General features: G+C 41.8%; 1 long non-coding RNA gene across 1 annotated transcript; it reads right to left on the bottom strand.

Moving 5' to 3' along the window:
• Positions 1-1,586: 1,586 nt before the first annotated feature.
• Positions 1,587-20,846, bottom strand: LOC114010553 (uncharacterized). The gene is made up of 4 exons (XR_003552021.1): positions 20,679-20,846; positions 6,340-6,450; positions 3,733-3,864; positions 1,587-1,661 (listed from the first exon to the last, which is right to left on the bottom strand). It is a non-coding gene; the product is annotated as an uncharacterized LOC114010553 (long non-coding RNA).
• Between the last annotated feature and the right edge of the window lie 5,642 nt (positions 20,847-26,488).

Genomic DNA, 26,488 nt, shown 5'->3' with positions numbered 1-26,488 from the left:
TTCTGTTGTGGCTATACCAGATGCAAATATGAGCAAATCTGATTATTCAGGGACGTGCCTAGCACACATGCTGATTGATCCCGTCTTTGTAAGCAGGGCTGCTGGCTTTGCCCACCAGCAAGGCTCAGAGGATAGAGGAGGCAGCTTGCAGAGGAGGAACATGGGAGGCATTGGTGCAGGAGCTACATTCAGTGTTTAGCTGTTTTCCAGGAATTTGCACTGTTTCTGCCTAGCTCAAGAACAGAGGGAAGGTGATCAGCAGGTCGGTTTGCTGAGCCTGTGTGACCTGCTTTGCATTTCTTGTTGGGAAGATGTGAGGGCTGAAACCTCTCTTTTCAGATGCCAAAGAGGTTAAACTGTAGGGTCTTGCTGCACAAAAATTGTTAAGAGTTCTCTTTCACTTTGGCAACCTGGAATCAAAGAACTGCCAGGTAAGTGCTGGGGGTCCAACGAGTGGGTCCAGTGAGTTAGGCAACCAGTACAGACTGTGACAGCTCATATCTTCCTATTAAACAAATCGAACTCTCCATTTTATTTCTACAAAGTCTCTCCCTGTCTGTTTTGCAAATATGCCTATTTCCCAGCAGTCCAATCCTCTGTGATTGCCCCAGGACTTGGAGTTCTGCTTTTCCCGGTTTGTTCAAGTGGCACCACTTTCAAGCATGTCCCAGCTTTGTTCAGGGCACAGAGACACACACTCACACCAGGCACGGCTCTCCAGCACATCAGCCGCTGCTCACCAGTTTTCTGTCATGAAAACATCATTGTATTTAGATGCAAAAGTCATACTCTTCATTGTTGCAGATGGCACAAGGTAATTTTGTATGAATGGTCTCCTGAGGAAATAAAATTTTATTTCAGTGTGAGTGATATTAAAATGTACCACACTGGGACACTAATATGCATATTAATAATGTATGTGCTATATAGAAGCCCAGGCAAATTGAGCAAGAAGGAGCCTTGTGGTTATGCAGTCTATTTCTCTGTCCCAAGCCAGAATTATCTGTATTTATCATATCTGAAAGCTATTTGCCCTGTCTAACCTCTACTGGAGGCTTCACAGTTGCTGCACGCAATTTTTTTCCTGTGTTTACTGATCTTTCCACCAGAAAGCTCATGATTTCCTCAACCACCATGAATACAATGAATGAATGTAGTAAAAGCACAACATGCAGGCAAGAACAAACCTAGGAGCACAAATGCAGGAGTCCTGGAAGTCTAAGGGAAGTCCTACTTAACTTGAGCGTTTATTTAGTTCAGGTTGACTACAGTAGGGTATTGTCTACCATCAGGTGAAGAACAACGGTCCTTTCAGCATGCTTGAGAGTGCAGACAAGATACAATTCCTCAGTATCAGAAAAGATAACTAGCAAAGGGTCAATGTAAAAATGCAGTTCATTGCAATGAAAGAGAGAGGCAGAATAAATGAGAGTAGCCTCTTATACTAGTGATAAGGATTGGTCCAGGCTTACTTTTTAACTGTGTCAAAGAGTAACTGCTCTTGATTTTTATTGTTAATGCTGTCATTGCAATAACATGCTAGAAATAAACTGCTTTATTTATTTATTGGTAAGGAAAGAGATTTACCTGCCACGTGATATACTGCTGTTTTCATGCCAGTACAAAGACTGCATCAGAAATCCCAGCCATCTGATTAATATCTGGAATTAGAGGAAAGGCACCTAATGGAAACTTGTTTCTTGACTTTCTGTCCTAGGAGAAGTGCTGTAAAGTGCATGACATCCTGATTTTATTTTAAATACTTTTATTTGAAAATGAAAGCACTCCAATGGCTGTGGTCCAGTTCCCCAGAAAAGAGGGCCCGTGGCAGAGTGTCCATTGCTGGCACAGGCAGCCCTGCTCTGCCACCTCCCTGGGAAGGAAAGCAGAGAGGCCAAAGCTGTTGATCTGACTAAGCAGCTTGACATAGTTTTTCCAGCCCTAATCTGGCAAACGTGCCTCTAAATGTTTGATGAGACAGAATAGAGAAGAATACATTGTCCTGTGCGAAGATGGCTTAATATATACTTTTTTCAGCCAAAACTTCCCATTTCAACAAAGGAAATCGGAGGAAGCCCAGGGAGGACCATGTGAAAACAGAATTCACCCACGGGCCCAACTCAGTAAAAAGGCTTTTGGTGCAACCAGACAACTCAGCCCACTTCCCAGCACCTCATCTAGCAGCGGGCCTCAAATGCCTTTCACTGCCATAATTCTCTTAGATTTCCAAGGCATAAACCACCAGGTCTCATTTGCACCATCTGCCATTTCCTCTTTGCATTAAAACTCTGAGCTGCCCTTGTCAGGTCAGCGCTGCAGTATCACCCTCTCCAGAAGGACTTCGGTCATATATATAACTGAATTAATATTCACTTCATCCCGTATGTCGCAAAGTTTACAATTTAAAATCCCAAATACCAGCTTGGTGGCTCCAGCAAATCCTAGGAAGCATCGCCAGAATCTCTGTAGCTCCTAACCGCCTTGCTCTGGGCCCCCCAGGTACAGCAGTGCTCCTAGGGCGCATCTCCGCCTGTGAGCTGCCCCGTCGCACGTTACAGACTGATGGCCCCAGTCAGAGCGCCAGGGTTAACAGACCATAGTTTCCATTAGTTCAACTTCATGATTTATTGATGCAGCCTAATGAAAAGGAAAGCTGCAGAAACACATTTTATTGTTGACTCAAAAGAGAAATCAATACGTTCGTATATATTAGAGGGAGCAATCTCCATTAAAAAGCAAAGGGGTGAGACAACTATGTTCTTCATACTTGCTAGGACCCCATGGCTTTTAACATGTGTTAGTTTCTGCCTTAAGCCTCTCCCTCAAAAGCTGATGGGCTCACACAAGTGATCAGCCCCATCCACCTGCCCTTACTGACCCCTGGAAACCCACAGCTGATTTCCAGACCCTGCTGGGGAGGCACCTTCCCCAAAAATACCTGGAGGAACTGCCAGGAAGAGGAAGATTCATAAAGATTTTTTTTCCTGTGAATGGTCCAGAGTGATCAGAAGATATAGTGAGATTCAATTTGACCATACTGGCACAGTACATGCTTGCATTTGCTCACTTAAGAAAATAAAATTACATTGATGGGGCTTGTGGTTCCTCTGAATGCCAGGAAATTGAATGGGGCCAGTTCAGATCAAATGAATGATTTTAAGTGCAGTGCTTTGTGCAGGTGTCCTTGTTAAAAAAAAAAAAACAAAAACCAAAACAAAAAAACCCTCCAAACCAAAAGAAACATTGTGAGTCATTAACAGCCTCTTTGTCTCGTGATCGCTTGTGGTTTATTTTACCGAATGAAAATTTATTGGGACATCACTACAAGCAATTTCACTGTTCTCCTTCAGGAACCAAAAAATACGAAGCATTAAACTGGTGCGAGCAAAAAATCCACCAGAGAAGGCAGCAGACATCATAGAGTCCAAAACTGGCACATACCACCCTGGCTTCAGGAGGCCAGGGAGTGCAGATTTGCATGGTTGCAGTCTCCCTCAAACTGCTGTTCATTATAAAGCCTTTTTCTACGGCAAAATCCACCAAAAGAAGTGAACTGTGATGTTTGCTGCAGTAGCTACATGAGAAAATGGTATATTTTCTTACTGAAAACAAGAAACTCTCAAACAGCTCTGGTCACACGTTGCGTTTTGCACCTTCAGCGGCTGTGGCTGCAGGACTACAGGACTAATAGTAAGTGTGGTGGAGACAGGAACATTGAGAAAAAGCACTTACCTAATACCAGCAGCAAAATCACCAGCAGACTCACTGCCAAGCTCATAATGAGCTGGAAGCCCCAATGCTACAAAGGTGTAAGCACAACTGCCGTTTCTCATGGTACGTGATCTACAAAGTATCATGGCAGCCCTGAAAAGATAAGAAGTAGGAATGTCTTAACTAAGGAATGCAAAGTGTTAAGAGAAGACTTGAAGAAGGCAGGTCTACCTACCATGTCAAAGCAATATTTGTACATTTGCTAATATCTCAGAGAAAAGACTCTGGGGAGGAAAATCTTCTGTAGTCAGGTAGCTGCTCCAGGGAACCTGGAGTACAAACATGGACTGACGATCACAGCAGAGGGCAGGATCCTCAGCACCACTTTGAGCTGTGGAAATAGTTACTAGAATCTGGCCTCAACTCCTGCTTACCTTATAGCTTGTGGTACTTGGGAAGAAAATCCTGAAAAACTTGTTAAAACCAGGGACAACTAACTACAGATGATGTGCTTTGTTTCCTTTGATCTGTCTTTAGCTTTGGTTCCTATATGCCAATGAAATTTTTAAGCCTCTACTTTGATAAAACACACCAGATTACCCTTACACTCACTGGTGCACTGACAAAGCAGCTGCAGAACTACAAGGTGTGCACTGGCTTGTCGGACAAGGCCAAGGCTCACAAAGATCCTCCTGCTTGGGATGCCGGGCATACCCACAGTGCCTGTTGAAAACACGCCAGGACCACTGTCTGCTGTCAATATGGGGTCACTCATGGCAAGCAGCCTGCCCAGGAGTGAGTATTTGTACTTCTGAGTCAGAACTCGCCTGCCTCCACTGCCCTGCTGAAGCACTTTTTGGTTTAGTGTTAACTGCCTCTAAACTCTTATCAGGGTCTCTTTCACCCACTAGTACATGCTGCCTTGGCAAATAAGCTCTGGTGACATCTTTGCTGCGTGTTTGGCCCCAAGTGCAGCTGTGCTATTCACAAGCTAAACCACAAGATGCTGCAGCACCGCCCTTCATACAAAAAGGAGGTAAACTCATGTGGTTACACTCATAGCTCAACCTGCAGAGTAGACATCACTAAGTATATAAACACATTTTTCATTATATACCCTGTATAAAAAGATCTAATTGAATGTGCTTTATCTGAAATCAATTTTTACTCCCTCTCTGCAAACTCAGTGGAAGTCAAGATAAGCCCATCTGTTTTAATCCCCAAGACTAATGCTGCTTCCTCTCTTTCATTAACATGAGTTTATCCTGCTCTCCCTTGAATGGGAAACGCAGCAACCTTGAAGTTTGATTAGCGGTAATCAGAAAACATCTATACCTGCATGTAGGCAGCGGGAGGCTTTTCAGTTAAAAATGGATTTTGAGAACATAATGTCTCTGTCTTGAAAGGACAAATGCATCTTTCAAGGAATACCAGCTATAACATGCATTTATGTATTGTGTCCCTTCAAGTATAGTAATGCTATCAGAGAATGAAGTAACTTAATTGTTGAAGGGATTAATTTCTGCCCTTTGGAACTAAATATATTCAATATCACTGAAGAAGTACTGGAGAGTTTTTCAAAGGTTGGATGATAGAACAACCAGTGTTTACCATCTGTACAAAAACAGGGCCCTTTTTTCTTGCTCAGTTTAGGTTTAAAACACAGGTCCAAGACCTGTGGTGCGGGCACCTGCACCCGACACAAAAGCAGCCCAGAAAGTTCTGAAGCAGGGCTGTGCATGGAGGAGCAGGATGATTAGTTCTGAAGAAAGCAGAACGGCAAGGAAGCGGTGCCTAACTGAGATAAGTTATTTATATTAATTCCGTTTCCAAGTCTTTAATGCCTGTTGAAATAAAACATTTGGAAGAAAAATCCTCGCTGATGGTTTAACTTTCTCACCTTTCGGTTAATTTCTAAAGATGTTTTTGCTCCTCGTTTGTCAAGTTCTCAGTAAAGTCAGAGGAAGGCAAGATTTAATATTCCTGTTGCACTTAAATGTAAACTGCAAGCAGAATTATAAACAACATCTACAGGCCTCTTGCATATGCTATAAAAAGCTCAGAAAAGTACATCTATGCACTTCTTTTTCCTTTTCATACTGTCTTTCATCTTTCTGCTTCTATTACCCTAAATAGAAAGATAATAGTATTAATCTATTCCCTGGGGCTCTTGTGAAGATTCATCAGTTAATATTTATGCAGCAAAATGGAGTAAGTGCTGTATAAGTGCTAAGCATAATTGTTGTTCTCTCTCTCTTCATTAGCACATCATGTACATACCAAACAGACCAGATAAGCAGAGAAATTAACTGTCCTCGATGTAAAACAACTGAGAAAGGTAACATGACTGGTACAGAGCCACTAATTACAAACGTTTGCTAGGGGTTATGTCTGTATCTAAGAAAATGACCCACTAAGTTTCAAAGAATTAAATATATTTCTTTACTTATTTGAGCAAGTTCTGTCTGCAGCAAAGAAGCTCTGAGAATATGTCCAAATTAAATATGCTGCACATTTCCATGTGAGTTGTGCTTTGGAAACCACACATATAGTAAGAAGCCCAGGAAATAAATGAGATCTGCAAAGATTCACTCAGAAGGTTTCCAGATCTTAGAATGCAAAACCTACTTGCTGCCTCAGTTGAATTCCTGTTTCAGAAGCTGCTGTGGGAGAGGACAGCCATGGAGGAGTTGGAGGGACAGCTCTGCTCTAGAGCTTTGTGCCGGGAAACACTCTGTGCTGGAAGAGGAAAAATGGTGGGAAGAAAAGTTAAAACCAGAACAAAGACAAATTTCAGAAAAGATGCCTGGCGGATGCCATCGTAGCTGTGGGTGTAAGAGCAGAGGTGAGCAGCGGCGCACCCTTTTCAGTCAGGTGAGCCCTCCACCTCCCAGGCTCACACCAGCACGGAGCCGAGGTGTGCAGTGCCCACGGGACACAGCACCCATGGCATGTGGATCCCCTCACCCCACGGCTCCTGGCAAAAAGAGGAGGCCCAGGAGCCCCCTGCACCAGGAAACCCAATCTCTGCTCTCTCTATCCCACCTTCACCTAAATGCTGACTGCCCCCCTCCCTTTTTTTTCATTACCAACAAAAAACCCCTTGATTGGCCCAACTTCTACCCACAATGTGATCATGTTTCTCTTCAGGGTAGATCTGTAAAATGTAGTATGCTGATCTGGCAACGTTTTACACTTGAGCACACAAAGCCGGTGCAGTGCAAAGTACCTCTCTCAGCTTCAAGACACGCTCTGTCTTGGAGTTTTGTCCTGATCTGGAAAACTCTGAGTCCAATTTGCCTGCAGAAGCCCCTGCTCCTGCAACAGCTGAGGGAGAGCCATGCACCCTTCTCGAGCTAAACCGGAGCACGTTGCAGCGGTGCCAGGTGCTGCACAGCCCTCTTGGTTTGCAACTGCCTCCATCTTTGCAACTACTATAGTAACTAATCCCCATTTCCACAGGTTTTTGATGCAGGAATTGAGATTAGTCCCAGCATCACTGGGACTTTTCATTTGTCCATCTCAAAGCACAGCTGGTGGTTGTGTTTCTACACCTGTCCAGAATACCTTGGCCTTTGCTTTTGGAACAGCTTGCCTTCACTTAGGAATTTTTCATGATGCAGCACAGTATTATTTCCTAGATAAGGCTGGCATGAACAGCGCACAAATACTTAAGCTGAAGTGGTCTAACAGAAATAGGCTTTTTATGCTGTATCACAGTCTGACATAGAAAATTGCCGCATTTCTCTTATGAAAATGTTGCAGGGCTGCTGTCTGCTCAACCATGCATCAGTGCCCAGCTGGGTACATCAGCAAAGGTGCAAGGGAAAAAGGGAACTTCCAGAGGTTCTTGCAATCAAACCCCCTAGTTTGGGAAATCAAACACACATATGAGACTAAAACCAGGCTATGGAACCTGTTTTGCTTTTCTTTTCCAGGAGTAACAACTTCATAATAGCATCCTGCTGGACACAGCCTTCAGTTGAGGGGAGGTGACTTTTATTCCAGCTTATGCAGACGGGGAGTTGAAGCACCCTTCTATGGAAACCTCACAGCCATTTAACAGTGGGTTTACTCAAGGGACTAATCCCCCCGCAACTGCTGGCTGGAGAGACTGAGCCCTCTGCACAAGCAGCTCTTCCCTGCATCTCTCTACATCACAACACCCTCCTGTCCCACTCTTCCAACCTCCAGCTAAAGCTGCTTCCTCCCAGGATGAATGTGCAGTGGATGGCTTGAAAAATGGCAAAACTGAAGGACATCAAGGTGTACCAGTTCTGTGGTGCTATGTGGATCAAGTTGCACCTCCCAAACAAACCGATTAAAAGTGTGCAACCATGGAAGGAATAAAGATTATGGAAGAAAATCAACTTCTCACAGCACCTGGAATTTAGGGATTTTGCCTTCCAGTTGGCCAAACTGGGCCCCTGTTTTACTAAGTTACAGTATTTTATTTAATACTGTAGTAAAGCCTAAGACTCCTTCTCACTCACTGTCAACCTATGGTTCTGGGTACTGCAGAGACTCAGTGAAGAGTTTGTCCTGCATAAAACATTTGCCCTTTGGGCATGCCAAGATGGGACATCTCAGTGCTAAGGAAGGATCTGTCAGTAAGAGAATGCTTGAAATGCGATGTGCCTGTACATGCATACACCGGCTCTCCAGGAAGGTTTTAAATAATAGTGTTTCTCATGCACAGCATTCTCCAGCAGAAAGTTCCTTTTGTCCATTATCACAGATATAAAAATGGTCATTACATTAGGTAAGGGAAACAGGAAAGGGATGCAAAAGACTGTTTTCTGGCATAAATCAGCTCCCCAAAGGCAGTAACTTCTTCCAAGTAAGTCCCCCGAGGACTCCTCTCTGAGGCAGTTCTGTTGGGGCTAATGGCACCTGCCTTCAGAGCCAGACTCCTGGAGAATATGAAGTACTGATCTCAGAGAGCACAGCCACTACTGTGTCCCTGCTGAGAAGCAGTAATGGCAAGCTCTCTGCTACAGCACTATGGTGTCTTAATTCTGCACTTAAAAATTATTAAAAACTCTGTAATGAGATTCCGTTTGGGGAAGTTTGGCTTTGTCTCTCCTCAGAATGCTCTGTGGAGCTGCCAGACAGCTGTGAGTGGTCAAACTGCTGAAAACCTGCCTGCTCCAAGCCAGCACTGGCAGGTAAGCAGTCCTAACGGGCAGGGTGCATGTCACTGGAGGAAGAAAAAAATCCTTCAGAGTATAAATTGTATTAAAGTGTGCCAAGGGAAATACAGGCTTTTCACGTTTGCAGAGGCCTGACAATCATGACGTGGCTTTGTTTCCCGTATCTACTACAGATGTCTTATATGTTCTTGGGGGTGTTGGTGGATGAGAAGTTCAACATGGCCCAGCAATGTGTGCTCACAGCCCAGCAAGGCAACCGTATCCTGGGCTGCATCACAAGTGTGGTAGTACCTCCCCTCTACTCCACTGACATGAGACCCCATCTGAAGTGCTGTGTTTGGTTCTGGGGCCCCCAACATAAGAGGGACGTGGACCTGTTGGAGCGAGTCCAGAGAAGGGCCACGAAGATGATCAGAGGGCTGGAGCAGCTCTCCTGTGCAGCCAGGCTGAGAGAGTTGGGGTTGTTCAGCCTGGAGAAGAGAAGGCTCCAAGGACACCTTAGAGCAGCCACCCAGCACCTAAAGGGGGCTACAAGAAACCTGGAGAGGGACATTTTACAAGGGCATGTAGCGACAGAACAAGGGGAAACGGCTTCAAACTGAAAGAGGGGAGATTTAGATTAAAGAAGAAATTGTTTACTGTGAGGGTGGCAAGACATGGGCGAGAAGCTGTGGATGCATTAACTGCTCTCTCCCTCACACTGACACTCTCGCTGCTTCCTCCTGCATGCAATTTTCCTGTTACACAACACCAGGATTTTGGATTATAACAGAACTGCATCATCTGTGAGGAGATGCTGGACTTCAAAGCAGAAGTGGACATGCCCTTCAGAGCAATAAGGTTTTACAGTGATAACCTGTTCCATTAGCTCAGATTTCATCGCAATGCGATTACCCTTGTTCATGAAGCTGCCTGTTTTAGATTAGGCTTTATGTTAAACCCATGACCACTTCCGTTCTGGAGCTTTAGAAAATAATTTGCATGCTTCAGATTGTGAATTATTGAAGACAAATTGATAGTTTAAGTAAGGGTCCATAAACTATTTTATACAGTGGATGCTGATCCCCCCACCTCATTCCAGTCCAGTCTCTGACCTAAGGTAATCTGGCTCCCAGACTGTGCTTCAAGTCAGAATTCAGCCTTCAGAAAAGACAAACTCAATGCATTGTAAATGTAAGAGTCAAATCTGGCTGGGGAGAAAGCTCATGCCAGCTACCAATCTTTAATTCTGTGATATTACTAGCCTGTGTCCTACAAAATCCAAGCCAGATGTGTTTATTAATAACAAAGATTTTCTCTCGAGGAATATCTGGCTACCTGATGGAGTCTAATTAACCCTGACACAGACAGCTGCCATAAAGAGCATTGAACCATTTCTTGTTCTCATCATTTGCATTTCAGGAATGTCCTAAAGGAAGAGGAGGAAGGATTCACGGCAAATGCTGTCCATTAATTTGCCTGATCTTTTCCTTTCAAGAGAAATAATCACCAACAAGCAGCAGTGAAAACTGCAGATGGCAAGTGAGAATAAGTATAACGTGCAGCTATAAAATAAAATGTCCATTTGCCACAGACAAGAGCTAGTAAAAGAAACTCAGTGAAGCAGGCCAGTTTCGCCCAAAGGTTTTGTTCTGATCAATATGGTCAGAATCTGACTGTCAGGAGACAAAATGTTCGCTTTTTGAGCAGGCCATTACATTGCTTTTTACACACTTTACATTTCAGAACAATTCCTTAAAGCAGATGTTGTTTTCTGGCTGCTTTGAACACTTCTGGGGTGTTAAAAACATTTCCAGGTATGATGAGAGACACTTCATAGGTAAAGGATAATAGCAATTCTTAAAAAGCAAGTTTGTCTTGACTTTTCATGTTCCTAGTAAAGTAACTGGTTTGGGCTTTGTTTGTTTGCTTTTAGTACAGGTTTCTGTAATGAAAAAATGGTTTAGTGCATTTCTTCCATTCAGACTAGGCAAAAAACAATTAATCAATGCAATGTCTGAATCACGTTCCACTAAAATAGCCATCTACAGTTTGTATGAACATTTCAACCTTTCTGAGCATGAAGCACCTCCTTATACAACAGATTTTCATTATACTCTAACATGCAGTGATGCCATCCCACAGCTCTGCTGGGATGTCACATACAGCTTGTAGTTTAAATGTTAAATGCCACCCCCTGCTACTCTGTTAGAGATGCACCCATGTACCACAGCTACCTCCCTCCTGGCACCGCAAATGTTTGATAGCTTTGTTGGAGAACAGTAGGAGCAAGGAGAGCACCATGAGGCAGTTACCAGCAGCTTTCATGATGAGTAATTTTGGATCCTTGCTTACTCATATCAGTACCAATAGATGTTTGCTTGTTTGTTCTTCTGCTGATTTCAGTGATGTAGGATCATACAGTATATTTATCAAAGTGTGAGTTGATCTGCATTTTATCTTTTTCATAAACATCTGTGGGAACTGTGAGAGTTGGACAAAATCCTTACGCACCTCTCTGCTTTTCAGTGTTTACTTATTGTTAACGGTAAGCACACTGCAGTCTTACCATTTGGGATTCATCTCAGCTGCCTATAAATAATCTGAAAGGCAGGCCTCTGCTCCAAGACAGCCACCTGGGTCCCTTCCAACAGCAAATGGCAGGAACACATGTTGCTACAGGGTGAAATAGCTCTTCTGGGGCCGGGATGAATTGGCAAGTGCTGGTTGCTGTCTATCATTTCCATTGGCTACACCAGAAGTGTGGACAAATAGCTGAAACTTTTAGATAGTTAAAATAAGCGTAGACAAATCTACCCTTTGAAGCTGTATCTGTTTTACTTTGCTTTTAAAAGATCTGCTTGGTGTTATAATACATAAGCAAGATTCTTGCTTTCAGGACAAAGCCAGGAAGATTAAAGAAACTTCCTTCCCCCGTTGGCACATTGTTACTCTTTCCTAGCCATCTACTACTATTTTTTTAACCTCCTTCCTGCAAAGCACCTGGTAGCAGGCACTCTGAAGTAGCTGCTGGATTGAAATGAACCTTTGCACAGGTTCAAGATGGAAATTCAGCCATTCTGAATTCAGCGATTTTGATGTTTTAAATTAATACTGAATCATGCAGAGGCACACTGCTGGAAATTTTACATTTATCTATTCCTTGCCCTTCCTCAGTTACTAGCCTGAAAGAACATCTTCTGATCCACCAGCCTACACTGCACGGAACCAGTGTGAAACTTGTGGGCTGTTTGTTCCCTTTACTGGCTTTTGCTTTTAAAAAGAGAAACGTACGCAACCCTCTTCTATCTAGTGCTCTGTTTTTGTGACAATCCATGCCAAACCTGAACTAGAACTGCAAACTCAAAGGGGGTCCTATCAATTAACATCATTGCTAACAATTAGGCAATGAAGGAGAAAAACCCTAGTCTTTTAAAAACAAGAGGCTAATTGTAGCAGTAGTTGTTAACTACAATTAATTTGCAGGACTCTCAGAGGAATCCATCATGGAAAGCCATATGTTACAATCCACATCTGATGCTGGGAGAGACGCTGCCTATTACACGTAATTGCTGTGTTGTAACTATTTTGCTTTACAGCAGGGTTTGAGTTGGGCAATGGTTTGGGTGGGTTTTTTGCTAATGTAAACTTAAAACTAGGCTACTTCATATTTTAAGGGGTTTTTTATCCTCGAATATTGTATGATTACCTCTTATTCTCTTGGAGGCAGACAGCACCTGTGCATGCCAGGGCTGTTCTCTGCTGGAGAGCAGCGACAGTCAAAACTGCTCAAGTGTTTTACTGGCTTCCCAGTGAACTGTGTGATTTAAAAAGTAATCCAAGAGGAATTACAGGGAATTAAAAGATCACTGAGGCTGACAGCTCCACCAGGCCAACTTGTGGAAATCATTACAAAAATCTGAATCAACAAGTCTATGGACAAACATGGTTGAGCAGGAGACTGTCAGTGTAGCCCTTGTACAGAGAAGTCTTCCCCCAGATCCGTGCAAGTTCCTGGGAGACAAACTGTGGCAAAGCATCTAGTAATCATCTTCTTACCCAGCCTCATGAGTAATGTGAAAAACAGTCCTGGGTCTGTGGTGGAGGGGAGGGAGGACACACTGCTGAAGTACTGTGACTGGTGCAAGCATCAGAAGTAAGAAGGTGGTAAGACAAGGGGACCCAGAAGGGACTGGGAGCAGGATTGTATAACAAAGTTAACACGTGGACATGATGAAATAATTAAAAGTCATTGAAATCATGCTAAAGAAACTGGAATAGTGAACTTGGTTCTTGAGCTTCCTAATGTGTTCTTAACTATCCCAGTATCACTGATACTCATATGCATAAAAGGATGCTTTTTTTATATAACAATAAATGATTTGTTAGCTAGCCTTCTCATCTGCTCCTTGGTAGTTTAGATTAATAGCATTTATGTCTTTTTTTTAAAGAAATAGTTATTGCATCTTTCCCATGGTGCCAAAAGAAAGATGCCTGTTGCTGTTCTTTATCCTAATACTATACTTTTTAAAAGTCTAAGCTGGTTTTTTTATTCACTTGAACAGAGAATATGAATAGCAAAAGTTAATTACATTTGCAGTGTATAAATAAAGATGACATCACTTTTGTGGTCTTGATATACATTTAGAGCATTTTTAAAATTCTCATATGCCCAAAATGTACATATACACATTGAGGATAAGTAGCTTGTTCAAAGGATAAACTACTTCATTATTATTTATACTGTTTGACTACTGAAATTATATGCTTTCTTCTCCTTCGATTAAGATTCTGGGTAATCTGAAAGGATCATAGCCAGATGTTAGTTCCTGTGGATGTAACTCACTAGTCATCCAGTTTTATAAGCAAGTTTCACATGCCTTTTCCCTAGAGGATAAGAATTTTATGCCCAATGCTGAAGATGGTCGCATTTTTAGCATAACTTGCAACAGCTTGGTCTTATCATTGGAGGGTGCTGGTTCAGTCCCATAGGAGGACTGCACATGGTCCTTTAAATCATGTGGCAGATGCATTAAAATCCTACTAATTAGAGCTAATTTTAATAAATTCAGGAATAAAGTAGCCTACTCTCTGACTAGCCCTGCAATACTAGGTACAGTATCTTGCCAATTATTTGTGCTTCAAGTTCTTTATTTCATCCCAGTGATGCCGACCACAATGGCGATCGGACATCCCAGCAAACCTAGAGAATTTAGGCACCAAGAGCCAGTGGCCTGGTGTATTCGGGGAGGTAACTGGAGAGCAGCTGTCAGTGGTAAGCGTGTATGAGGTAATGGCAGTACCCAGGCTTTCAACTGGACGCCTTCTCTTACAATCCTTTGGCACATCAGAATGTGACCTTCTCAGCTTTTTCATCACCGGTAAAATGGAGAGATGATACAATTTGTTAATTGTCTGGGAAGAGGAAAAAACCTAACATTGCTACAATTTTGTTGAACAATTTGGTTTTCATGATCTACATATCTGGTTGCTAATTAGTTCACATTCCCAGCTGTCCTTCACATCCCCCATGACTAACCTCACGCTAATAATTCAGCATCTTTTAAAATTTTACTTGAATAAAGCAATTTTTTTTCTCAACTAATTCTGATTGCCTCTAATTTGGAAGCCAGATATGACTTAGCACATCACTAATATCCCTCAACACTCTTCAGTTTTCATTTGGCCACCAGGGAATTCTTTAGTGGCTGAGTGTCAGGTTTTAATTACATGGCTTTGTTGGAAAAGCTGTTTTATTTCAGTCCTTTACCCTTCTGAGCCACATAAACAAAACCATAAAACTGAACAGCTATTTGAAAAATGGGTATTGGAAGACAACATGCATACAACGGCAAGTTCACATACTTTTTGTATCACTTAAAAATCACATGGTGCCTGAACTTGCAGCATTGCACTGTCCAAAATCACAAAACCATTAGGACTGTATTGTGCTGAGGGATTTTTCTCCCTCAGTTGTGCTGAGGATCAGTTTCTCTGATAATTGGCATGTATAATTAGGTTATATTTTATTTAAAGAAAGCACCTAGCAAGATGAATTCTGACTCAAATCACATTAATTCACATTAAGCAGGACATTTAATCACATTTAGATATCTGGAGATGCAGCAAAGTGCTTAATTCACATGGTTTGCTGGAGAAGTAGGCTACAGTCTGTTTCATAAACCTAACTTCAACTTCCTCAAGACTGGTCCATCTTTCTTTTCTCCAGCTCTCTCCACAGCTCTCCCAGTGTTTCAGGCTGGCTGTGAGCCATATGGCTACGAAGGCACAGTCCCGAAGCTGAGCAAATGCAGTTACCAGCAGAGAGTCAGGGCTTTGCTAACCCACTGTTTGGAGATGGTACTTTTCTAGCAAGCACGGGGTAAGATCATGTCTGCTCATAAAGGCAGACCGTTAGTTAGATACCAAGGTAATGTAAATTATTGCATTAGAGCAAAAGAGAGATTGAAAGCAAATCTGGCTTTAACGCTCTGTTTATGTGTTGTGCTGCTCGGGGCTTGGCAAATGTTCTCAGCCAGCAAACTCATGGGGAATCTTCTTAATCTGGCTATCAGGCCCTGGACCACAAATCATTGTACTAGAAATAACTAGCAGTGAAAAATACCAACGTTATTTGACATTGTAGAGCTCTTTCTCCAGAGAAAATACAATCACTACAAGGGGGAAACACAGCTTACGGATTTGGGATGTACTTGTGTCATGGCAAACTGAACTTGGGCTACCAAGTACCTACGGAAGATTTTAGTGATCCAACTTAGTGGGAGCTCCTTGTCATCTCCTTAGCCTGCTGTGCTGACTCCAGCCTCCAGCTATGGATTGTACTTCCCTGGAGTCCCTGAAGAACACTTCTGAATGTGGAAGCTAGGTGAGAAACAGGGCATCAGTTCTTACCGATCTTTCATCTACACTTTCATCCCAGCTAGATGAAAGCATCTCTTGCTAGCAGTACCCCTGGGTATTTTCCAGTGCTGGTTTTCACTGGAGAGCACAAACAGAATAGAAAATGCCATCCATCTTTCCTATTACAAAGCAAGGACAGAATGTTTTTCAGTTTACTTATGTGAACAGCACAGCACCCTGGTAATTAGTAGTTTGGGGATTTCTCATTCTGCCAGGTTTAATGAATATTAGCAATGTTGAGGAATACTGCTGTGAATAGCTGAACACTGCTTTAGTTGTTTATCAATGAAAATTTTCAATCTAGGTCAGGCACAAGTGGATTTAAAAAAAAACAGTTTATGAAGCAGTACCGGGTAAAATACAAGCCTTGCTTAAAAACCAAAGGGAACATAGGGGAAAGCTATTATACACAGAATTAAATTAAATAATTTGATCTTTAGACATAATTTAATGCCTTTGTGAGGCATTCTACAACATTTTAGTACTGTTAATGCTACAGTATTTGATCAGTTTGCACAGTAACAATCATATGTTGACAGAGCAAACAATTTTGCCCTGTAATGTTTTCTCCTAATATTTTCTCCTAAATCTACATTCACATCTGCATTGTTTAAAGTCCTTAGATAGGAAAATAACAGAAACATAGTGGAGTATCTCAAGTGAAACCAAGCTGGTCCCAGTATTTACATGGCTTCAAGCTTTTTAAGCCAGGTGTTTTGCATTTTTGCCTACACCAAGTAGCAATCACAAATAAAAAGCAGCCCTAAGCCACCCCTAATAATACGACAAGATGCTTACAAAAATCATGATATTTTAAAATAACAGTTTATGTCTTTGAGGTTTGGCAGGGGGTAAGACTCTAGCATGCAGAATTGCAAGCCCTCCCCATGAAAAAGCAAGCAATATATTCTGTTTCGGTTTAGTGTTCAGAAAAATGTTCATTATTAAATCTGGGATTAAGGCCAGGTGTGGTCACAAATTTGGGAAGGTGAAGTAATTGTTACCTGCTGAAAATAATTGCTTTCTGTTATGATTACCATAGAAGTTAATGCAATTCCCTATAATATTCTTGGGAATAATAAAGTTATTAGAGGAGAACAGCAAATACCTTTGTCTGCTCTAGAAAACAGATTAGTACCAAACCTGGTTTGTTATATGTCCAGCAGGAGAGCTACATTGTCCTTAGCACTTCACTTTCTTGCTTGTGAATGCTTGGCTTAGTCAAAGTTATGGGAGACAATTAGGTTGTTGTCACTTAGCAACCCTAATTGGGTCCAGGAGCAAAGCACTTTGGAGCAGACAGTACTTGACTACTAAACATTACCACTACTGCATACCTAGGTCCACCCACTTCTGTTTAAAAGAGACTGGGGCACAGAAGAACAAAGTACCTTTTAAAAGCGTTCACATTCCATTTTTCAAGCTACTAGTGGAGCTTTATCCTCCCCTGATTTCCCACCACCACATCACCCACACAGATGAGCTTTTGAAGAAATGTGCATATGAGGACAGCATCAGGCCCCTCCTGCTTACAGCTGTGACCTGACAAAAGCACTGTTGAATCACAGAGACAAAGTGGGAAGCTCAGGGCCACGCAGCATTGCCCAAGAGTGAGTAAGTGTGTATTTTCCTAGGAGTTTAAACACAGTCTCGAAAAATGTCTGACAATGTAACAGGAGCTCCCAATGGCAGCAGCAGCCCAGTGTGGCTGGTCTCAGAGCACTAACAGATGAGGAGGCTTTTGCCCTGATATTCTAGCATCCAGCTAAACCTTTCAGTTCTGGAAGACCAAATAGATGTAGCTGAAAATACCAGTAAGCAAGAATTTCTCGTTACTTTTTGCTGCTGAAAACTGCTATGGAAAACAGAGGAAATTAATTTGGCTGGGGCATGCGATGCTTGCCTGGTAGTCCTAAGTATTCTGTTCAGCCTCAGTACACAGAAAAGAAAAATGTCTGCATATATTCAGTGAGGGTTCAGTCCTCTGCTTGTCACACTAGGCAGCAAGTCTGTGACTGGCTGGAGCATGCTGCGGCTGCTTGGGGAAGAACAGCTCTCTCTTGCCACACCACCTTGCCTGATCTCTGGCACCAGTGACCTGCTTACTGACCATTCCCCGGAGGTCCAGCTTTACAAAGATCATTTGCCAGTGATACAGGTACGCAGCAAAAAGGGAGTCAACAGATACAAAATGGAACCTGCAGCTACAGGGCCTTGGCAGCTGAAGAGCAATTGCCTCCCCTCAAAACAGCTAAAGACAGTAAGTGGACAGGATCCATAGGAAAATCCATTCTTTCCATTGTGATAGCAATATCACAGAAGTCTACATTTACTTGAATCCCTCATTGCACTATTTCTAACTCTGTCCAGCCAAGTTCCTGGTTACGTACCAGCTACATGTATGTTGTGTGTATTTTAATTCTTTACTACCCATCCACAGCTATTGTACCAAGCTGCCCTGTGCTGCTGGGGATCCTCCTCCACGCTGAGAGGCCTCTGCACTTCCATTAGCCATAGCCATGAAGCTCAGCATCTCCTTATGGAGCTAAGCATTCCTAAGTGTGGGAAAGAGCACAGAATCAACACAGCAGAAGTCTAAGAAATGCTTACAGCACTCTTAGGCTTCAGAATACGATGTTTAGAGCTCCTGGGAACTGCAGTCACAGCAGCAGCAGTGAGGTGAGAAGTGATCATCTTGATGTAAACAAGTGATATTCTGTAAAAATGCTAACACCGAGAGCTAGTGGCTACTTGGGGTTTCAAGGTTTCTATGTCTCAAGTTCTTGTGTTTTGAAGATGAAACTAGTACAAGATCCAACAACATTTTTGGTATATTCACATGTATTAATTATATTCTATAGAGAAATAAGATGACATTTAACTGCTTCTAATAATGTAACTGCACAATGAAACTATTCTATTTCCTTATGCTAAAATAAGAAACAAGGATTGTGATGATATTTTTGCTTTATTACGAGATACTATTATTTTTAAACGTGTTGTTCCTATTAGCAGAAAATCATGGATAACCATTGATCTAATTCTCAAGCTCAGTTTATGCTTAACAGTATGTTAAGTCTGCTCCTTAACTGCCAGAGAAATGTAGGCTCCTGGGTATTTCCTTCCAGCTCCTTTCTTCAGCATTTACAGCATTCCTGCCTCCTAAAAGCTCGTTCTATAAAAGGATGTTATGTGTCTCTGATACTGTGGGATCCTATTCTTCCCAGTCATTAGACTGGAAAACCTGTGTGTCATGCAAACATTTGCTAAAATATTCATATTCCAAACTGGCTTCAAGACGTATCTTAAAAAACTCAGAAGAGCCTAGATTCTGGAAGTTACCAGGGTTTAGTCCAATATTTTGCAGTCAAACCCCAGAGTTTTGGGTACTGAACTGAACATAAGTGTTCCTGAAAGAGAAGAAAAATTGGAAAAGTGTAAATGAAGAGGAGGTATGAGCCAGAAGCCAAAACTCCCAATACTTTTCCCTGAATCATCTTATGCTGTGAGACACAAAATCTGCACAAACACTGTTCCCTCCTTAGGCAGAAACAAGGAAGAATTTGAAATCTGTAAGGCTAAAACTAACTTTCCCAAATCTTTCTCTTACATTTCTGTTGCCACATTAGACACTAGGAAAAGTACAGAAGTGTGTGAACGTTTGGATGTGAACACCTGACAATGTGTCATGCTGTCATGTGATCTGCCATTAAAAGCAAGTCACATGGGTGACTGTAATGCAAGCATTGTTGAGTACGATAGTGTGAGCTTTGGCAGTTGCAGGATAACAAGAAAGCAACCTGCGCTGAATTCTTCTACTACAGCGGCACATCTGCATCCCCTCTTGATCAGTAAGTCCTGGGTGGAGACTCTTTTTGCTTCACCTGGTCTTTCTTTTCTTCTTTCTTTCTGTGCTTTTCAAATAGCACTTGAAAACTGATGGTGTACCTGGCTGGTATAGTGCCTCACAACTTTGCCTCAGGCAAGCCTGAGCAACAGAATGTTTTGCAGATTATGACAGAGCTGGACCTGGCTGTCTACTGCTCAGTGTCCTTGACAGGACATACCGACACAATGTAACAGACTTTATCCCTAGTGTAAATAACCAGACAGACCAATGCCTTCCACAGGCTTTCTATTATCTGATATATGCTGTAGAAAGATTCCTTTCTGACTCCATCCTTTCCTACTGTGCATGCCTGTTACTCCTCTACTTCCCTTTTCCTGTATGTTACTGTGTGGGATTAGCAACGGATGCTGAGCACTGTTCAGATACAGCCCGATGATCTGCCAGTGAATTCCTTCTATGGGTGTTTGAATTCCCTGAGTGTAACTTCCAGATTTAACTTCGTCCCATTATATCACTGAAACAGAGTTCTGCACTTTCATTATTCTCTGTCCTGGAGTATTTTATACTTCCTCATACTATTACAAAAAGACATGCAAGCAGCTGCACAAAGCATCATGTTCTGTGATGATTTTATTTTTGGCTGACCAATAATTAAGTTACCTGGCAAGTTAAAGTATTATTCCACATACTCTGTCTAACACTACAGAGTGACTGCTCAATACAACCACTTCTTTTTTATTATTATTTAAGATATTGTGGTATTCTGAAGAAGTCAGAAATTTACTTTATAGAAATGTTACTGCTACCACTGAGGACTCTTCAGCTCCTTGTATCACTTACTGTTGCCAAGATGATAAATATGAAACATTGTCTGCTGATAACTTGCAAGGAACATTATTTTCCTCAAGCAGAACAAGCTCTCCAGTTGTAATGTACTGGAGGGATCTTTATTCCAACTGCCACTCATTAATGTGCAACTCAACAGCAAAGTGAAGAATCAAAGCCAAAACCACAAACCCAAAACCTCCTCAAAATTTGAAGGAAATCACTTGCATGTTACTCACTACTAAGGCTGGCATAGGTATGCTCCAACTTTATGATCTTCCTGTTTTTTTCTCCACAGAGCAGATGACATTTATGCAAAAGGTATTTTCCACGACTGGGTGCTTTAAATCCATAAACTGAAGAAAGAATAATAAGAGACAATGGTGAATCATGACTTCTGAATGAAAAGTGGAATCAGACGGAAAGGGGATGGAAGAAATCAGAGACTTCCCCCCCGAGTCCCAGAATGCCAGCCCCATCCTCTTCCACCTCCCTTTCATCACCCTCTCCACCGCCCAGGCCAAATTTCTGTCAATAATTAACACAAATTTTCACTCTGCTTTCCCATGAGTGACCTAGACTCCCTCCCCCACAAATGATCTGATCACTCCATCTTCAAAAAATGCAGTTAATACACCTGAAAATAGTCCATGATCATCTGCTACACGGTGTGCGCCAGCATGGTTCCTCTCTATAGGCCCTTCCTGGCTGGGTGCATTCCCAAGTATCTGGCTTCTTCCAAGCTCCAAGGTCTGCCAAGGCAGTGTGTATATCTCAGCTGGCCAAACACCAGGCCACGCCACTCAGACTCCTGGTTGCTTGAAGGTTTACAGCTACTTATTCTCCTTATAGTCTCATTCTTTCTACTTATTGCCTTAATTGCATTATTAATTGCCTTATTGCATTGGAGGTGGGGCTGTGATGCATATTTGGGATTCATATTCACATCTGAGAGGGAAAGGCTTCTATATCCGAAGTGGTAGTTTAACTCCATACGTGGCAGGTTAAGCTTTAAGAGAGGATTTGGTGTACAGTGAGAATTTCTTCCCGTCCCAGGTTTGCTGCTATTGAAAGGGACAGACATGCTTTGGTCTGCATTATGAGCAATTACTCTGCATCAGATGAAGTAAAAAAAATGTTAGACAATTAAATAGGGTGGGGATTTTTAAGAATGAAGTCTTCACATTCTCAGACCAAACTCTCAGATTTCTTACCCAGAAAGAAATGAGATGACAAATGCAAGTTGCGCATACCATTTTTGTCTCTAATACAAAATGAACATCATTATTGTGTTGCCTTAGGCACATTTACCTCCACATTTTCTCAGTATGAATGCAGCTTAGATACAGGCAATGCTATGCAGGAGGTAGCATGCTACTTCTTGCTGACTGCTCTTTAGATCTCCATCCTGGAAAGGGCTCAGTGCTCTCGTTTCCATCTAGTTAATGAGAAGTGAAGTCACTTAACACGTTAAGAGACACTGCCTTCCAAACTCTGCTATAAAATCAGCCTGAGTGAATTCTGGCATTTTTTCTCCATCTAACCAAAATTAAAAAAATATTGCCAGGACACAATTGAAACTCAAGAGCTGCCAGAAGGAAGTTTGAGTGGGTCTTATCCTGCCAGGGGCTGGGTTCAAAGCCTGGCACTTGTGGGATAAGAATTGGATACTCCCAGCAGTGGTTACGTCTATTCCCTCAGTTCCAGCACAAACCCAGGCATTTCCTTTCCATCTGTGCCCCTGACAGACCCACTTACACTGTAGTCATCAACATGGCCATAGTGTGCAGTTGTCAGACTCTGAGACTTGAAACAGTGGACAGGTGGACTGGGCTCAATTTTTCATGATGCTGGTATCAAACAAGTGTCACACTGCTCCCACATTCTGCAGCTCTATTAAAGCTTTTGAAGAAGGGGTCAGTAGACATTCAGAGGACTGTAGGTTTCTTTCTTATTAGCTTCTTTCTTCCTAGCCAATCCCACTGGAGAGGACTGGGATCATCCATGATAAACCCCAAAGCCTATAACAGGGATGCAGTGCACTTCCTAGGACCTTCTCCATCTTGCAGAATTACTTTATAGCATACAGGATTCCCTTTTCGAGCATACCTCTCTCCTGGGACCCAACAACTGCAGATGAGGGAGCCAATTCTGCTCTGCTGCTTTGCTGGGAAGAGAGGGGGATGTGATGGGGAAGAGAAGTGCTGTTTCTCCCCAGCCCCTCCATACAGGGCACCATCACAGCACTGGGGAGAAAAAAGGAAAGAATGAAAGCCAAGGCACAGCAAGACCAAGGCAAACCACACCGACAGCCCCAAATGGAGCACAAGATTAGGATCAGGATCTGGATATGATAGTGTATATATCTTTAAAATCACAGTCCTACCACAGTACTGTTGTACCAGCTTTATCAGCAGCCTGTGCTCACACTCAGTAAGTTCATCCTCAGGTACAGAGGTAAGGATCTGTAGGATGTGTATACCACTTCAAAATATTTAACCAGACCTCATGACCTTTGCTTTCCCATCTCCTGCTTTCCCATGGCAATGGAGAAAATAAAAAATAGAAAATATTGACAAATTACAGAATCTAGTAACTTGCCCTTTAAAAGAATCTTATTACTCAGACCTGATCTGTACATGTAGGCATTAGAGCCAGTAACTTTAGCAATTGATTTCCCAAACTGTTACTATTTTTTAAAAACAATGTATTGCATGAATACCAAATGTATTTCTTAGAATTACTTAGTGTCTCCCACTAACTGTGGAGAGATCTGAATTCGTTGCCTTGGTCATTAATAAAGCTATTTCCCTGGAAGCATCTAGCTTTTCATTCAATATGAAGTACTCAGATACGACCTCATCTGACATTAAAGTCACTGCACCTTGTCTCTTAGCACCATAAAAATAAGGAATAAGGTAATTATCTCTACTTTAAAATGCAAAGAAAAATGATGCAGCTGCAATATTGTCTCCTATGTAGAACGGATTTTGGGGTGACTGATCTTTTTTAAGGACAGCAAAATGCGGAACAATACTGCATTGAAAAAATAGCAAGCTTCTTTACCTTTTCAAAAATCCAAATGCATGAATTCTGGTTCTTCCTTTCCCTCCCCTCACTTTTTTTGCACTTAAAAGATTTCTTTAGCAAAACCAGCAACAGACTGAAGGGTGCAACCAGACTATAAAGCTCAGATGGAGTGAAAAATTGAATTCTGAAACTTTGCAAACAAGTTGCTCCGAGTCAGTTTTCCCACAGCTGAATCTATGCTCCTGTCTGTTCTCATTTCCCACAGGTAGTTACAGCACTGGCAATTTGAAGTATTTCATAAATAATTTGCTGGTAGCTGGTATTCAGCATGTTGCTTTATTTTCTCTCCTATAATTGAGTTGTGCTGGTTTGACATTTTGATTCAGCACTACAAAAAAAAGCAGACTCAATTTACTGAAATTTCTGTGGTTGATGCATTTAGGAAAAAAATACTGATTCAATTTTGCCGTGCATTCATTAAGGGAAACATACCTTACATGTGTTCGCAGAACCAAGTAGTCACTCATCAGGAACAAGGGGAATATCTTGCTCTCCTCCCTGGAGTAGGTCACAACTTCAGATAAGGATAGTTCTGACCTCAGACCTGGTTTCCACAAGGTTCTTCTGGTTTCCCAGATGGATTCCAGTCCCATGGCTATTTGAAAGCCACATGCAGAGCCGTTTTTGTACTCGCTTGACCATACATGAACATCTGAAGGCTTTTCATCTGCTACACACTGTGTGAAAGAAGAGGGAGAACACAGAGCCAGAGGTAATGGCAAAAAGCCACGTCACTGCAAGGTGTTACCTGTGGAATCCAGGTTATCATATTAAACATGAGAATTGACAACATATAACGTTCATCAGCCAGCTACCTGCTCTCCCCTGCCACTTCCCTCTAACTCTAAGGGCAAACCCTGGGTTTTGCTTCTGCACACCCTTTTGGAATTGGTACAGATTTTGCCCGAATGAGGGCTCAGGAGGCTCAGGAGGCTGTCCCATCAACACCTCCACACCCCTTGGCAGCAGTCCATCCACAGCCAACAAAAGCCTGAACTACTTATTTTTTCCTAAAACCTCCATGTGACACTGGCATAATGCTCAGCACAGGTGATGGAGCAAAGAAAAAAATCATGGTCCTTAACATCCTATTGCCACCAGCTTTCTTTTTAACAAATGGGAAAGGGAAGCTGTGGTTTCATAAGATACTCTTCAGCTAGAATTTCCTGAAACATCAACTGCAAAAAAAAAGTGCATACATGCAGCTCTTTCTACTTACACCGTTACCACTAACCAATTTCAACACTTTGTGTTGCTGTTGCCATCAAAATGTACTCTTATGTATATACAGCAAGGCTTTTCAGGCTCTTCAACAGTTTTTTTAGTGCTTTCTGTTGCCATCAAAATGTACTCTTCTGTATATAAAGCAAGGATCTTCAACAGTTTTTCCAAAGGATGTGGATTGGAAAAAGCATAGGAATAACAGAGAAGACTAAAAAGATGTTTTAAAGTAGCAAGTGTGTAACATACCTAAAATCCAAATTTTAGCATATGTCAGAGGCTTATGGATTCAGAGATACTTGGATAGATTCTTCCCAAAGGCATTTATTTTACAAAAATGTGCCATATAGACATACACATATATATAAAAATCAATTATCTCTGCCTGTAGACCACATTCTCATGGTCACTAAAGGCACAACAGAATGACAGAAAAGGGATGCTAAATGCAATCCTGTTGACCAGTAGAAACCAGCACCCTGTTTGCAAAGTTCTGTTCTGGAAGTAAATGGTGGCAGGGAAATTAGACAGATCTTGCAGCTGGTGGTTGTTCAGATCAGGTTTTCAATTTTTTCAATTTCTCAGTGTAGCAGAGATCTCTTTTGAACCAGAAATAGTTTCATGTGGCTAGGAAGAGACTCTCCAAAAACTTGTCCATTACAGAATTTTTTCATCCTCTGCTTTTAATGCAATATATTAATGGAGCTTTATCCAACTATTCAGTATCACTTAAAATATGAAGTCTATTTAAACATTTTTTCTTAACTTTACAAACTTCTAAACAAATGGCTACAAAAAGAACAAGTAGATCTTCCATAGACACCTACTAATTGGCCACTTCTCTAACCTTATAGATATAATCACTTCTAAATCTATTCAACAAAATTTTAAATTCCTTACCCCAAATTAAGAGAGACAAGATTTCTGTGAGCTTCAGGCTAACAGATGAAAACTTAAAAGCTTCTCATTTGTGTTCCTAGAAAGTAGCTGAATCTATGCTTTTACTGCTTCATGTTTTTCAGAACTTGAAGGATAGAACAATCGTGAGGATCTCTAGCATTTGTCATGGTAAAAAAAAAATGAAAACAGACATTATTTTCATTCAGTAAAACTGAGACTTTTCTTTGGTCTTTCTCCATAATTTGGAAATTGCAAAAGCCAAAGTTTTCAGGAATTATACTTGAATAAGGTGATAAATTATGAAAGTCATTAAGTACTTCACTGATACTGTGGAGCCATTGATAAGGTATTTTCTACTTAGACCCAAAGTGAGATTAAAGATTACAAGCAAATTTAAATATCCAGAGAATTGTAGGGATGGGAAAGGTAGATCACTCTGAAGCAAGCTGCTACTTCTGCCAGCGTGACTCCAAAGAAAGATGCAGCCACTCCCAGACCTACCAGTGGGACCCAGCCAGCCTGGTCCCAGTGAAATCAATCAGGGACCACCGCTTGTGCTGCCTTGCTGGTATCTGTAAAAGCAGAGAGACAAAGCACACTTTCTATATCCCACAGCCCATGAGGCCTATCGCATACTATTACACAAAGCTTCTACCACTTTTAATTTGCCCTTATGATTACAAAAATTCCCCAACTTTGAAAAACAATAAAAAATGCTCATAGCAACTCCTATGAGTTTTATTAGCTTCTGTATGGATGATGATAGCACAACAGCCCTGACTTTGCTTTACAAGGCCATTTAAACAACTTAAGCTTAAAATGTTCCTAGGGCAAAAAA

The sequence above is a fragment of the Falco peregrinus genome, chromosome 10 (genome assembly GCF_023634155.1).
Source record: "Falco peregrinus isolate bFalPer1 chromosome 10, bFalPer1.pri, whole genome shotgun sequence".
Taxonomy (NCBI): domain Eukaryota; kingdom Metazoa; phylum Chordata; class Aves; order Falconiformes; family Falconidae; genus Falco; species Falco peregrinus.
This window is presented reverse-complemented; position numbering and strand designations above follow the sequence as displayed.